At 40.0% G+C, this 14,733-nt stretch overlaps 1 protein-coding gene across 6 annotated transcripts in view; it reads right to left on the bottom strand.

The window, feature by feature from the left end:
• SORCS1 (sortilin related VPS10 domain containing receptor 1) overlaps positions 1-14,733 on the bottom strand; it is a 589,194-nt gene that overhangs the window by 131,876 nt on the left and 442,585 nt on the right. The gene's annotated exons all lie outside the window — the stretch shown is intronic.

The following is a 14,733-nucleotide window of genomic DNA, read 5'->3' as shown; positions in this document are numbered from 1 at the left end:
CAGGAAGCTAGAATCAAGAACCAGAACCTGGACTTAAACCTAGGCATTCCAGTATAGGATGTGGGCACCCCAAGTCATGACCTAACCTACTGTACTAAAAAGCCTGTTCTAGTCAAAGACACATATTTTGAAAGTTTGGCAGTAATATTTGTGACTTTATAGTCATTTTTTTTTCTCATGAGTAGGCTCTTTACCTCCCCTAACTCTGATCTTTGATAGATAAATAGGGAACCACACATACACGTATCCATTTCTCAACCCATGGCAGAAGTGCTGCTTCCAATAAGACTCTATATTATGATATAAGCTTTTCTTATACTCTTAATTAGAAAGGACACAGAGTCCAAAAGCTTTGCTGTCATTTTATAAATAAGTAACTCTGACACGGATTTCACCCGAGACTGTACACCAGCCAATAAAGACAATATCATGATAGTGATGATAGCTCTTAGATTGGTTTGTTCTCTATTGCTAGAAGTAGAATGTATCAGGGAGGCTGTCTCTGTTTTCCATCCACGAATATTCTGGCCTCTGTCCAGTCAGATTATGTCACTCCCTTACTTAATACCGCTCTGCCTCATTGCATTTAAAATCAATTCAAGCCCTCCACTGCCTACAACAATTTGCCCCTCCACCCATGCTAAGCTGTGTTAGCATCCCAAGCCACCTCTAGCATGGCTGTTTCATGTTCAGGACTTGGCCAAATTTCCTTCAAAATCTGTCATTTGCATTCCCTCTGCCTACAATGGTTCTCTCTGGGTTGTAGACAAAGATGGTTCTGGATTTCAGCTTACTGATCTTCCACTGTACTCTCTAGAACACACCATCCTGTTAATTCCTTCTATGGAATTTATCCCAATATAGAATTACCTTATTCATTATCTATTTCCCACCTTGTCATGATTAGAATTCAAGCTTGATTAAAATGAGTACCTCCTTTTTTATTTCCTTCCTTTTTTTTCCCTTAATCTGTACCCTGGATCCTAATACCATACACACAGTAGACAGTGAACGAGCATCTGTTACAACACATTTCTTTATTGAAATATATCTTTTTAAATTTATTTTCAAGTGAGAGACAGATAAACAAATGGAGAGAGGTGTTTCATCTCCTGGTTCACTCCCCATATGCTCACAACAGCCAGGGCTGGGCCAGGCTGAAGCCAGGAGCCCAGAACTCCATCTGTATCTCCCACATGTGAGGCAGGGAACCAAGTACTTAGACCATCATTTGCTGCCTCCCAGGGTGCACATGAGTGACAAGTTGGATATTAAGGGAAGGAGCCAGACTCAAACCAGCCACTCTGATATGGGATGCAGACCCTCCTCTATCTCTATATGGTACTTTGTTGCGATGCAATACTTAGAATTGCCCTAGACTTCATGTTTTACAAGAGTCTGTCTTTCAGTGAAGTTGCAGAGTGTGATAAAGAGAAGGAAAAGATCTGTTCCCTGATGATATCATTGAGCCATTGCACTACCTCTCTGATTCCTATGTGAGATCATGAACAAAACCATTGATTAGAGAAAATTTAATCAAATGTTCTTGATTAAGAATCTTTGGGCCAGCACCGTGGCTCACTTGGCTAATCCTCTCTCTGCCTGCGTCACCGGCACCCCGAGTTCTAGATCCGGTTGGGATGCCTGATTCTGTCCTTGTTGCTCCTCTTCCAGTCCAGCTCTCTGCTGGCCTGGGAAGGCAGCAGAGGATGGCCTAGGTCATTGGGACCTGCACCCACGTGGGAGATCAGGAGGAAGCACCTGGCTCCTGGCTTCGGATTGGCACAGTGCCAGCCATAGCGGCCACTTGGGGGGTGAGCCAACGGAAAAAGGAAGACCTTTCTCTTTGTCTCTCTCTCTCTCTCTCTCACTGTCTAACTCTGCCTGTCCAGAAAAAAAAAAAGAAATCTTTGGTTTCATATTACAAATGCAACTCCCATTACATTTCTAGGAATGGCACTTAATGAAGACTTCAGATGGATACCATTCTTGTCTTATTTATAATGGTTTCTAATAGTTTATTTCTTCCAACTGCAATCTCCTCTTCAGAGATCCATAAAGAAACATAAGGTGGAAATATAAACATATACTTTTCATATTTATAACTCATTTGTGTATCAATTATGAATGTGAAGGAATTAGGGAGGAAATAAAGGAATACAGAAACCAGTATTTGTTGACCATCTGTGTGCCAGGCACTCTGCAGCATGCTCACTTTATTTAGTACATTTATAACAAAACATAATATAACAATTGATTTTGCAGATAAAGAAAATGAAGCTCAAAGTGACAGTGATTTGCAGAAATGGCAATATGGGATTTACACTTCATTTGCATAGCTCACTTCTACTACAGTATGTTTCATGAAAAACTACTGTAAGCTTGGTGTCAGATTTTGTTAAGCATTTTTGGTTTCCATCTAAATCAAGAGGCTCACCAAAATACAAAACAAGGCCACCAGCAAATTAATAATTTCCATTGAGTGATTTGGCATTATGGATCCAGATACTTTTATCTCAGATTAATTACTTAGAATTTTACCTAAGGAAATCATAATCTGGCAAATATATAGACACTAGTATTGGTTATAATTTTCTTAAAGGCAGTGGATGTTTTAGGTAGCAGTAAAACATCTATGTTCCATATTGGAGAATCTGGTTCAATTCCTGGCTCTGGCTCCTGATTCTAGTTTCCTTGCCAATACAGATCCTGTGAAGCAACAGGTGATGGCTCAAGAAATTGTGTCCTTGTCACAACGTGAGAAAACTTGGATTGGGTTACTGGCTCCTGGCTTCATCGCTCCTCTAGATTTGGTCATTTCTGGTAGTTTTGTTGTGAACTAGTGGATAGGTGCTCTTTAAATCTGTCTCTGTCTCCATCTCTCTCTCTCTCTATCTCTCTCTCTCTAAGTAAAAAAAAATGTTTGAAGTTCATGGAAAAATGGAATTAGAAGATAAATATATTTAGAAAAACAGAGCTTGAAACAAACAAAATGGCCAGGAAAAGAGAAATAACTAAAGAGCGGAACAGCTATAGGTTGTGTTAGTTTTAAACAATTCACCAAAGTTATCCAAAATGTTTATATTATCAGAAGCTTGGTATAGAGTCTATGTACTCTGAACCCTCCCAGAAACTTTCCTGTTTATCAAAAATTATTCCAAAATAAAAGTTTTTTAAAAGTAGGCTACCAAAATATGTATATTATGAACCTGAAATTCATACTACATACATATATATATATATATATACCCATCTATATATAGATATATTTACATATGTATGTCTGCACAAGATGATATCTATCTATTTCTAACGTCAACAACAGTGGAGATGCAGTAATGTGAGAAGTCAGGCAACTTGAGTACAATTTCCCAGTCCAGTACCTCTCAGCTTGCTGAGTGGCAGGGAGTCCCAGTGGGTCTGTGAAACCAACTGTCTCTAATTCCTCTGAGGTTCTATCTTCCTCTATTCCTTTTATTACATACAATGGTCGAGCTGTGCAATGGGCCAGTCTTTGGGCTGAGAATTAGAGTTGCACTAGATGACACAAGAATAACCTTTGCAGGAAGTCTTCAAACCAATTCTTACTCATAGGGGCTGCAAGTGAAATCTTCAGGTTGAAGAGGAACTGATCAATTTGGAGTAGCCTGTCCATGGAAAAGTATTCCTGGTTTGTTCCATTTCTACTCTTAAGGCAAACAGAAAGAAACTGGCTGCACTTCATAATGAGAGACCAATCACTCTTATTACCCTAGGGGCTTGCTGTAATAGCATTAAGCATGATGAACTCTTTCCACATTCAATTCCAGTGAGTGTATGGTGCGATTCCACAGAAAGCATACTGTAATTTGGCATTAATTAATGTCAATTAATGTATGCAACTGCTAGATGTTAGAATTAATTTCATTACCTTGCCTACACAGATGTTTTCCTTACCATAGGTAATTAGGACACTGTATTGCTCCTTTCAAGCGCGCTCACTCTTTGCAAGAGCTGCTGCTCTGAAAAATGCAACTTCCATCCATCCAAAACCTGTGTTAATCTAGAGTAAGAAATCTTGGTTTAAATGGCCAGGTTTTGAGCAAAAGAACAAGAGTTTCAGTGAAGGTCCAGAACCTGGCAGCCTGGTGCACCTAAGCTGATCACTCAGTCTCTCCACATTCTGAATGACAAAATGAACATAAATCATGGACATCTTGCTGGTGGCTATATAGACCAACGGTCTTAGCCTTGAAATGTGCTTAGTCTGGTGGCTGGCTAGACTATGCTCAAATAAAATATTAGCTCTAGTTGTAAATTAAGTTCTCCCTCTGTAATCACCAATACTGCTGACTGTATTTCAAGGTTTTTTTTTTTTTTTCTTTTTCAAGTAGAAGCACAAGACACCTCTAGCAGCCAAAGTAATCTTAAAGAAGAAGAACAAAACTGATGCATCACACTGCCCGACTTCAAAATGCCTTAAAAGTTATAGTAACCAAAACAGCATGGTACTTGTATAAAACAAATGCCTTGATGAAGAGAATAGAATGGAGAGCCCAGAAATAAACGCACACATGTGTGGGCACTTGTCTTTTTTTTTTTAAGATTTTTATTTATTTTATTTGAGAGTTAGAGCTACAGTGAGAGGGAGAGACAGAGAGAAAGGTCTTTCTTCCGCTGGTTCACTCCCCAGATGGCTGCAACTGCTGGAGCTGCGCCGATCCAAAGCCAGGAGCCAGGGGCTTTTTCCTGGTTTCCCATTTTGGTGCAGGGGCTCAAGGACTTGAGCCACTTCTACTGCTTTCCTAGGCCACAGCAGAGAGCTGGATCGGAAGAGGAGCAGCCGGGACTAGAACCGGCACCCACATGAGATGCCAGAGCTGCAGGCAGAAGATTAACCACTGTGCCACGGCGCAGGCCCCAGCACTTGGTTTTTGACAAAGTTACTAAGATCACACAATGAGAAAGGATAGTATATTCAATAAATGATATTGGGAAAACTATGTAACCACAGCAGAATGAAATTGGACTTGTTCCTCATATACAAAAATTAACTCAATATGGGTTAAAACCTTAAACATAAAGCTTGAAAGTGTAAAAACACTAGAAGAGAACAGGGGAAACATTTCACAACGCTGGTCTGAGAAAAGATTTCTTAGATATGACCCTAAAAGTATAGGCAACAAAAACAAAATGAAATTGGATTGCATCAAATTAAAAAGCTTCTGCAGAGGAAAGGAAATGAAAGCAAATAGACTATCAAAGATTAGGACAAACTATTTGAAAATCATACATTTGATAAAAAGCTAAGTATGAAATATATAAAGATCTAAATAATTCAATACCCACAAGGAAATGCAAATCAAAGCCACAGTGAGATATCACCACATGCATGTTTGAGTGGCTAGTATCAAAAAGACTTAAAATAACAAGTGCTGGTAAGGGTGCAGAAAAAGGGAACAGTTATGCACTGTTGGAGGGAGTGCAAATTAGTACAGCCATTATAGAAAACACTGCGGAGGTTCCTCTGAAACCCTAAAAATAGGATTACCATGTGATTCAGCATTTCTACTTCTGGGTATACATCCAAAAGGAACTGAAATCAGTGTTTCAAAGAGACACGCGAGAACCCATGTTCATTGCAGCATTACTCACGGTAGCCAACATATGCAGTCAACTTGTATTTCCATCAGCAGGTGATCAGTAACAGGAAATCTGGTACATACACACCGCAGAATATCACCCAGCCTTTAAAAGGGAGAAGTCCTGTCATTTGTGACACCATGAATAAACCTGAAGGACGTGATGCTAATGAAATAAGCCAGGCAAGGAAGGCCAATGTCACATGAAGTCACTTAGACATGGAATCTTAAAAAGTCGAATTCACAGACTAGAAAGTTTGATAGTGGTTACCAGAGGCTTGGGCTGGGCAGTAGATGGGGAAAGGGAAGATATTAATCATAGGGTGCAAAGTTTCAGTTAAGCAGGAGGAATAAGTCTTAGTGATGATAATAAATAATAATGCATTGTTTACATTTCAAGATTGCTGAAAGAATAGACTTAAATATTTTCACCAGAAAAAAAAGGTATGTGAGGTGATGGATCTGCTAACTAGCCTGCACTCTTCATTGCACTATGTAACTACAGATTAAAACTTAACATTGCACCTTATCAACATAGAGAATTATTTATAAATTTCAAATAAAAAAATTTAAAGTAATTTTTAACATACTCTGATAAATATTCTTGTATAAAAAATACTTGGTGTAGGCAGGTCGACATAGTAGCCAGTGGTAAGAACCGTGAAATAAGTAGGGCTCAGAGGAGGCAGCGGCAGTCACCTTGGTGTCCAGCACACAGGGCAGGCCAGCAGACAGTCACATAGTTATACAGGTGTTCCCCATCTCTGCTGGAGTGATCTTCTGAGCCCTAGCTCCCTGCTCAACAAGCCGTGTGACTGTGCGAAGGTCATTTTCTTAGCAAGCCTTCAGATGCCTTCTCTATATAATGAGGGTTATTAGATTTTAGAACTATAAAGGTTGCCAAAAATCAGACTATTACTTGAAGACAGAACAGGTCATTACCATACCTTGACCACTGAAACCTGCTTCCTTCCCACTCCTGACAAAGCAAAACAAAGCTGTGTGATGCTGTGGGTGAGTTTGTGTCTGGAGGGCTTCTGTTATTTCCAGACAGCACGCTCACTCCTGGCTGTCACCCTGTGCTCATTCCGAGAGTCCTGCTGGGTTGAGCTGCCGTACTTTTCCTGTCACGCTCTCCCAATACTTCCTGGGTCTGGCGTGGACTGTTCCCTGAGGCTCAGGCAGATCTGTCTCTTCCTAGAACTTCTCTACTGATAGCAGCAGCAGTACCATTAATGCCCAAGTAACCAGAGCAACTTCTCCTCTGGGTCAGGAGTTATGCTAAAGGGGTCACATGTTTGTTTTCCCTCTTTCAAACTTTTTAAGAAACTATCTAGAGAGAGGTATTTCTTACAAGTGAAGAAATCCAGACTTAGTGGGAGATTTTAAATGCTAGTGACACAGCAAAAAATTTATCAGATTTTTGGGATGCCATTCTATCACTCAGTAGGTATTTATTTAGCAACAAATACTCTAATACCCTAATAATGTAGAACTAAAATTATGAACAAAACTGTAAACTATGTAGGCAAACAGGTATTTTAAAACTCCCCCATCCCCCTAAATTTTCAACTTTAAAGAAAAATCCTTTTTAAATTCTTTATATTTATATATGAACTTCTCTTTTTTTCTATTATTATATTACTTCCTTAATGCATCCTATTAAATTCCTCAACTCATTTCACACATACACACACATACATACATTTCAACAGCTGCTGTTCACATACAATTTATTCCAGGCTTCAAGAGCCCTTTGTAGCATGTACTAATTAGAAACTGAGGTCTTCAAAAGTGAGACTCTAAAGTTGGCCCTTGAAAGTCTATGTAGAGAATAAAATATTCCTGTGAAATGTATACCCTAATACCAAATGTTCTCCTCTGCCATGATGAGTTGGTGACGTAGCATTGATTTTGTCTGAGCACTCTCTTGATTTGTAGCCAGGGTAACTTATTAAATGTTGTGTTTTATTGTTGGCCTTTGGATATTTAGGAGGCCATGGCTATTACAGGGAACATTCTGAGATCATAAATATTTTGCCAAGCTTCAGACTAGGATTTGGGGACATCAGAGAGGACAACAAAGCATAACAACTAATGCATATGCAGAAAAGTGCCAGCCAATTACAATGGAGTGCATTAAGTATATCCTAGGAGATTTGTAGCTGTGATGAGTCCAGAGCTTACAGACATACAATCTTCATACCTCTGTATAGACGTTCTAGCCTGTTCTATAAACTTCCACGTGCGCATTTATTTAATAGAATGGTATACATGTTTAAGGTTTGTTTATTTGAAAGAGGGAGAGGGAGAGGGAGAGGGAGAGGGAGAGGGGGAGGGGGAGGGGGAGGGAGTGGGAGTGGGAGAGGGAGAGGCAGTGGGAGAGGGAGAGGGGGAGGCAGTGGGAGAGGGGGAGGCAGTGGGAGAGGGGGAGGGGGAGGAGGAGGGAGAGGGGGAGGGGGAGGGGAGGGGGAGGGGAGGGAGAGGGAGAGAAATTTTCGACCTGCTGGTTCAGTCCCCAAACTGCCACAAGAACCAAGGTCTGGGCAGGCCAGAACCAGGAGCCAGAACCCTATCTGGGTCTCCCACATGGGTGATGGGGGCCCTAGCACTGGACCATTATCCACTGCCTTCCCAGGAGCATTACCAGGAAGCTGGTTTGGAAGTGAAGCAGCTGGAATTGGACCAGCACTTGGATATGGGATGCTGGAGTCATGAGCAGCTGCAAAGTCCGCTATACCACAACACCAGCCCCGGAATTGTGGATTTGTTATACCCAATGATCCACAGTACTTCACAGTACTTTCAAGGTTAGAGATTATATTATTATTTATTCTATCCTGCTGAGGGAAAAATTACCTCCAGGACGGGCATTTAGCATAGTGGTTTAAAACTCTGCTTGGGACAACCATATCCAATATCAGAGTGCTTGGGTTCAAGTCCCAGCCCTGGCTGCTGACTAAAGGTTTCTGATAATGTGCACCCTGGGAGGCAGCAGGTGATGGCTCAAATAGTTGGATCTTTGCCTCAGACATGAGAGACAAGATTGAGTTCCTGGATCCTGAATCTGGCCTGGCTCAGCCCTGGCCATTGCTGGCATTTGGGGAATAAACCAGTGAGTGGGAGATGTATGTCTGTCTATATGTTTGTGTATGTGTGTGTGTCTATGTGTCTTTCAAATAAACAAATTTACTGAATATAGCTGTTGTCTATATTCCCACTAAGGTCTTTTTGCTTTTTACTTGGTAAATTTCTTATTAGGTAATACATTAAGCCCTTTTACTGTAATGTAAATTTAAAATATGTTTTCTTAAAAACTAAAAAAAAAGAAAGGAAGGGAGAGAGGGGGAGGGTTGGTGAGACAGAGGGGGGACAAAAAGAAAAAGGGAAAATAAAAAATATAAAAAATATATAAATAAATAAACAAATAAATGAAATTAGACAGAAGTTATCTCTGTCGGGGTGGACACATACATGCAAGAGTGAGGAAAAGTCCAGAAGGCTGCTGGGAATGCTGACAACAGTAAGTATCATTCCAGAAAGAGGGATCCGTGGGCAAGAGCACAGACTCACGAGACAATGTGAGTTGTGTTTGGGAAACATTAGCTGTGTTTGTGAGGAAGTCACTCTAGAAACTAGTTTAGTTGAGCGAAGACACAATATACAAATCTCACTCAGGCATGAAAAACTGACAAGCACATTTTTCCTGTATTTGCATAACTTTTCCAAATTCAGTTTACAAAGAAAGTGGTAAGGGGTTACCTGCCCTCCTCCCCCGCAAACACACACTCACCTATGTTTGCGGGGGTATAGGGAAAAGGAAGAAAGAAAGGAAAGAATGCAGAAATGAAATTGGAAAAGAGAAAAGTATGGACTGGAGGGAGTAAGAAATGAAAATAGCTTGGTAGCACACTTGGAATACGGGAGATGCTCAATGACGAACAATCTGGAAAATCCCTGTCTTTCATCACGAATTAAGTGTGAACAGATGACGCATTCTCCTGTCCCTCTCTATCTTCTGGCCACCTGCTCCTCCTGACATGCTTCAGCCATGCCAAGAATGCTCACACTCCATATCCTTTGCACGTGTGATTCCAACCGCTTGGCATGTTCTACCATCAAGATGCACGGCTCTCTCCCTGACTTCCACAGGGACTAGGCTCAAATACCAAATGCCACTTTATCAGAGTTTTCTTTCCAGACAGCTCTCTCTTCCCCAATCACTCCCTTTTCTGCCTACTCCATTTTATTTTTCTTACACATTTGTATACACATTTCTTGGGCAAATTCACTTTGTACTTATCCATACTCGGTCTCTCCTAAGTAGAATGGAAATTCTGTGAGAGCAGGGCTTTTGCAACATTCCTCCTGTTCAAGCTGAGAAGAGTGCCTGGTAGATTTACAACAAGATTTATTGAATGAATGAAGGGCGGAGCTGGACTGAACCAGACCTGCTTCAAGCCCTAGTACTGAGATGGTGAGAAAAGGATTTTACATTTGTAAGATTCATTTTCCTCATCATTAAAATAAGGAAAATCACAATAGTGCCCACCTTCAAGGATTACTGTTAGTAATGCATCTGCACATGACCTACAGCAGCAGCATCAGGCAAATAATAGAACTAGAATGTATGATATCAGCATCATTATTGTTTGAAAATGTGCGGAACAAAGGAAGGAAATGCACGAGGAAGTTCCCAGGTCTTTATGATGCTACTTTAAAAAAACAAAATGTAAAAAAAATCAGAAATATTGGCATTTTTCCAAACACCTGGAAATTGCCACATATCTGGCTGCAACACCCTGAGGGATCCAGGAGATCCTACAGATATCTGGAGTGAAAAGTGCCAAGTTTTCCTTGCACATCTCTGTTCTCTCATCCTAGGATGGGCGGTCAAGGAACAGATCTCCTGGCAGGTGGAAAGGCACAAAGGAAGCAGAGCACAGTGGCCATGAAGGTCCCCACATGAAGGCTGCCCTGCTGAGCCTGTTACTTTGCTCTTTCTGCCAAGGTTTTCACTGCTGTGTGGGGAGGTCTGCGCTATCTTATTTCATGCTTTTTGGTTTGGTTTTTTAGGGGCACCTGTGGATTATTAAACCAGAAAGGCCAAGAAGAAATCACTAGTAGATGAAATCAAGAGACTTTCACAAGATGAAAAAAGGAGTTGAGATGACACCACTAGAAAGAAAAGCAGGGTTTAGGTGCTGCTGAACCCCTTCAACCTTGCTGCTTGACTTGAGGACAGAAGACAGGAACACCTGCGGTTGTTTGATGCATTGGGAAGAAGTGGGAATCTATCTGAATCTGAAGCTGCCCCGAAATGGCAACTTACAGTGTGTTCCAGGGCTCCACTCTGGAAGCTTTTAATAAATTGACTGCAAGAGAAGGTAAATGAAGACTAAAGTGTGGCATCTGATAATGCCAACTACTGTGCTAGGGTTGGGACTTTGGCTGGAGTGAGGATAGCAAGTTTGATCTTTTCTAGACTTTCATATAAATGTCAAGGTGTGACTCTAAAGTATTAAAGAGATTCATTGTCTTTGAAGTTTACTAAAGAATCAAAATAGTAAAGAAAAAATTTAAAACTCTAAATCTCAATCATAATAAAGTCATTTAGAGTTGTTATTTCAGAAAGGCTGTGACTGCATTAATGGAAATATACACTGCACATGGTCTCTGAACCAGGGATTTCCTTCAGCAATTTCTTTTAGTTCTGATTACTGCTTGCATGACCTTGAACACTTACTAACTAAATACATGATGTGTGTTCATATATAGGTATTCACACTGTTTGAAACAGCTAAAGGTCTACACGCCTATTAAAGAGATACTGATTATTAAATTATTGCTGATTATATAACAGAGTTCTTTGTAATGATTATTTATGAAATTGCTAAGTTTATATGTTCTGATATGGAAAGATTTTTAACTTGCAGCTTTACAACTTAAATGTTTTTTGGGTATGGATGTGCCTGTACTCATCCAAATGAGCCAAAATAATGTCTGTAGAAATACAGCTATACACACACAGAGACAGATGCATGTGTGTTACATGTGTGTGCATGTAAACCACTATGTCTTAGAAACTGGAATAAAGGTCAGGAAGTTGATTTTGCTTTTCAATTGATTCATTGGAGGATGGCTTATCCTTTTTATTGCTGCTGCTTTTGTTGTTTGTATAATAGCAATCTACACTCATAGTAAAACCTCCACTGCACTCCATAGCTTATAAATCCAGGACCTTGAGCAGAGTTCTCATTCACCTCCACACAGCATTCCATCAGGTTTGCCTCATCCAGATACTGACACACGTGCTGTTAAATACGGAAAACACAGGACAGGAAGCAGAAATGAGATTTCTAGTTCTTACTCAATATCAGAATGAGTGAAGTAAATAGTTACATAAAATTGCAATGTTCATTTTACGTTATTTCAGCTTGTAAAATGCTACTTTGAGGTTCATTCACAAGGGTTTTGGGGCAGTCACTTTCACATTTGGTTAAAGGGTCAACATTTTTTCCCCCAGTGAAAGAGATTAGTCCTTGAGTAAGTTGTTGCAAGGTTATTTACTCATGCAGATAGAGACACTGAAGCCACTAACTGTCCCCTGTCCCCTGTTCCTGCTGGCATGGCTCACCACCAGTACACAAACATTCAGGTCATTGGCTAGGCCTTTCATTTCATTTCAGAAGGAAAAGAAAGAAGTAATAATGCCTAACTTTGTTGTAGGTTCTCTTACCAGATCTATGCTTCAAGATGAGCACATATATATATATATATATATATATGTGTATATATATGTATATATCTCATATACATCTATATATTAGTACTATGTGAAAAATTATTATAAAATTAATGTTCTTTCCTCCAAAGCTACACAAATATAAACTGTAGCACCCAATTTCAGGGAGTTTCTTGTGCTCCTCTGTTTGCCCTGCAGGACTCCGCATCCCTAACATGGTTAATGAAGACTTGTCTTTAAGAAGATATACATGTGTGGTTACACACACACACACACATTAATCCAATAAATACTATGTGCTTCAGGCTTTAAACTGTTTTTGAACCAAGATTAAACAAGATATGATTTTGTATCAAACTTTCTCAATCCAAGTTTGATCAGCATTCTCTAACTATATACACTGATGCCAGGTAAATCGTTAGGATGTAAGCTTTCATTGTAGTATTTTAACAACTGGATAGAGGTAACACAAATATACACACACACAAATACACAGAAGATATTTGGCCACTGAAATCTCTGTTTCCTGATAACAACTTATCAATTTATGCTAAGTTCAATGTGGGAGCCAATAACAAATTCCACAACTGGTATTTACACTCACAATTTTCTAGCTGTATTTCCTGTGATTGACTGTAACTGAGCTGTGTCTTTTCCGCTATCTCCCCAAGGCAGAGTATGACCAGGAAGAACAGCATCCTTGACAGAGGTCAATGGCAAGACACCCATATTTCAGAGTAGAGATAAGAGATGTCTGTGTCGTTCACAGAGTCTCACAGAACAAAAGCTTTCCAGAGCTCACTCTCCCCTCAAACAAGCAGTTTTCAAATATATACAGAAATAAACTATAAAAAGAAATCTAAGGACATTCGAAATGAGATCAAGGCTAAACTAAATAAAAATCCCAGATAAGCATTAGCACCGCATTCCCCTGCCTGCCTGGCAGTCAAATCAGCTAGTGAGAGATTTTTCCTGACTCAAAGGTTTCAGTATCTTGCCCACAAAATTCCTGAACACATTAACATCATAAAACACATTTTGTGTTCAAAGTCAAAAATATTATTTTAGCATATACCTTACAAGATACATGACTCAGAATATAAGTAGTGGACCCAATGTCTTTAAATTTTACATGAAACAAGAATGAAGAGATGGAGAAACAAGGAATGATCACAATTAGGAAACAGGTGGAAGATGACAGAGGGATACAGGAAGTCTTGGAACCACTGACCAGCCTGGAGCCTGATTTTGATGAATATACTCTCAAATCATTATCAGTTACATTTGCTAACTTCTTGCTGTTCTGACCTCCCTGTTCTCTGTCTTTCTTTCTTCCTCTCTGATTCTCTTACCTGGAGCCACAGTTACTGACTGCGTTAGAGAAGGTGTGTGTTGGGGGCCTGATTATGATCCTGAGAAAATCTCACTGTTTTTTACAGTCAGGTGAGGTGTTATGCTTAGATCTTTTATTTCGATTGGTAGGCAAGTTTTTCTCTTTTGTTTTGACAGGGATAACTTTTCAAATTAAATCCCTTTATTGAATTTTCACCCTTGGATAGTTTCTGAAGATGCTGCCTTTGCAAAAAAAAAAAAAAAGTAAAATAAAATAAATAAATTAAAACTGATATATTTCATGCCTTGTGAAAGTTGAGCCCAAGATGACAGTTTGGCATTATCAACTGCGATGCCTCCAGGGAGCAAGGATAATGTTAGGTGTAAGAAAACGGCAGACCAGGAATTGCAATGGCCTTTTTGCTTTTAGGATGTGGGGTTACGTGCATCACACGCCACAAAACAGAAAGCAGCATTATCCCCAAAAGCTTGACAATGAAAGCAGTCTGGGATGCTATCAATTCCACCTAGAGTCTTCATAACAAAGGGTGTAGTCATGGGAGACAGACCCGAAAGCTCTTCTATCAGTTTTCTGTTGTGGGACTTTGCTACTCAGTGAGTGTTCTGCAGATGGGCAGCATCGGTATCATCTGGGAGCTTGTTAGGAATGCAGAATCTCAGGGTCCTCCTGAATCAGAATCCACATTTAACAAGATCCCTGGGTGGGTCACATGGCTGCTCACGTTTGAGATGCAATGTTCTAAAGTTTTCAGGCAACTTGGTGAAGGAGGTAAGATAGCCATCCAGTTGGTAACCCTGACAACTGCTCAACTAGGCATTCATTCAAATATCTGCTTAGCAAGCTCCCTCTACATGAAGACACTGTAGAATGAGCTGGAAATATAATATTTTTAAAGATTTATTTATTTATTTGAAAGGCAGAGTTACAGAGAGGCAGAGGCTGAGAGAGACAGAGAGGTCTTCCATTTGCTGGTTTACTCCCCAAAGGGCCACAATGGCCAGAACTGAGCTGAT

The sequence above is a fragment of the Oryctolagus cuniculus genome, chromosome 15, assembly GCF_051225735.1.
Source record: "Oryctolagus cuniculus isolate XC-2025 breed Fujian yellow rabbit chromosome 15, ASM5122573v1, whole genome shotgun sequence".
Taxonomy (NCBI): Eukaryota; Metazoa; Chordata; class Mammalia; order Lagomorpha; family Leporidae; genus Oryctolagus; species Oryctolagus cuniculus.
The sequence above is the reverse complement of the archived record's forward strand: the minus strand, read 5'-3'. Positions and strand labels throughout refer to the sequence as shown.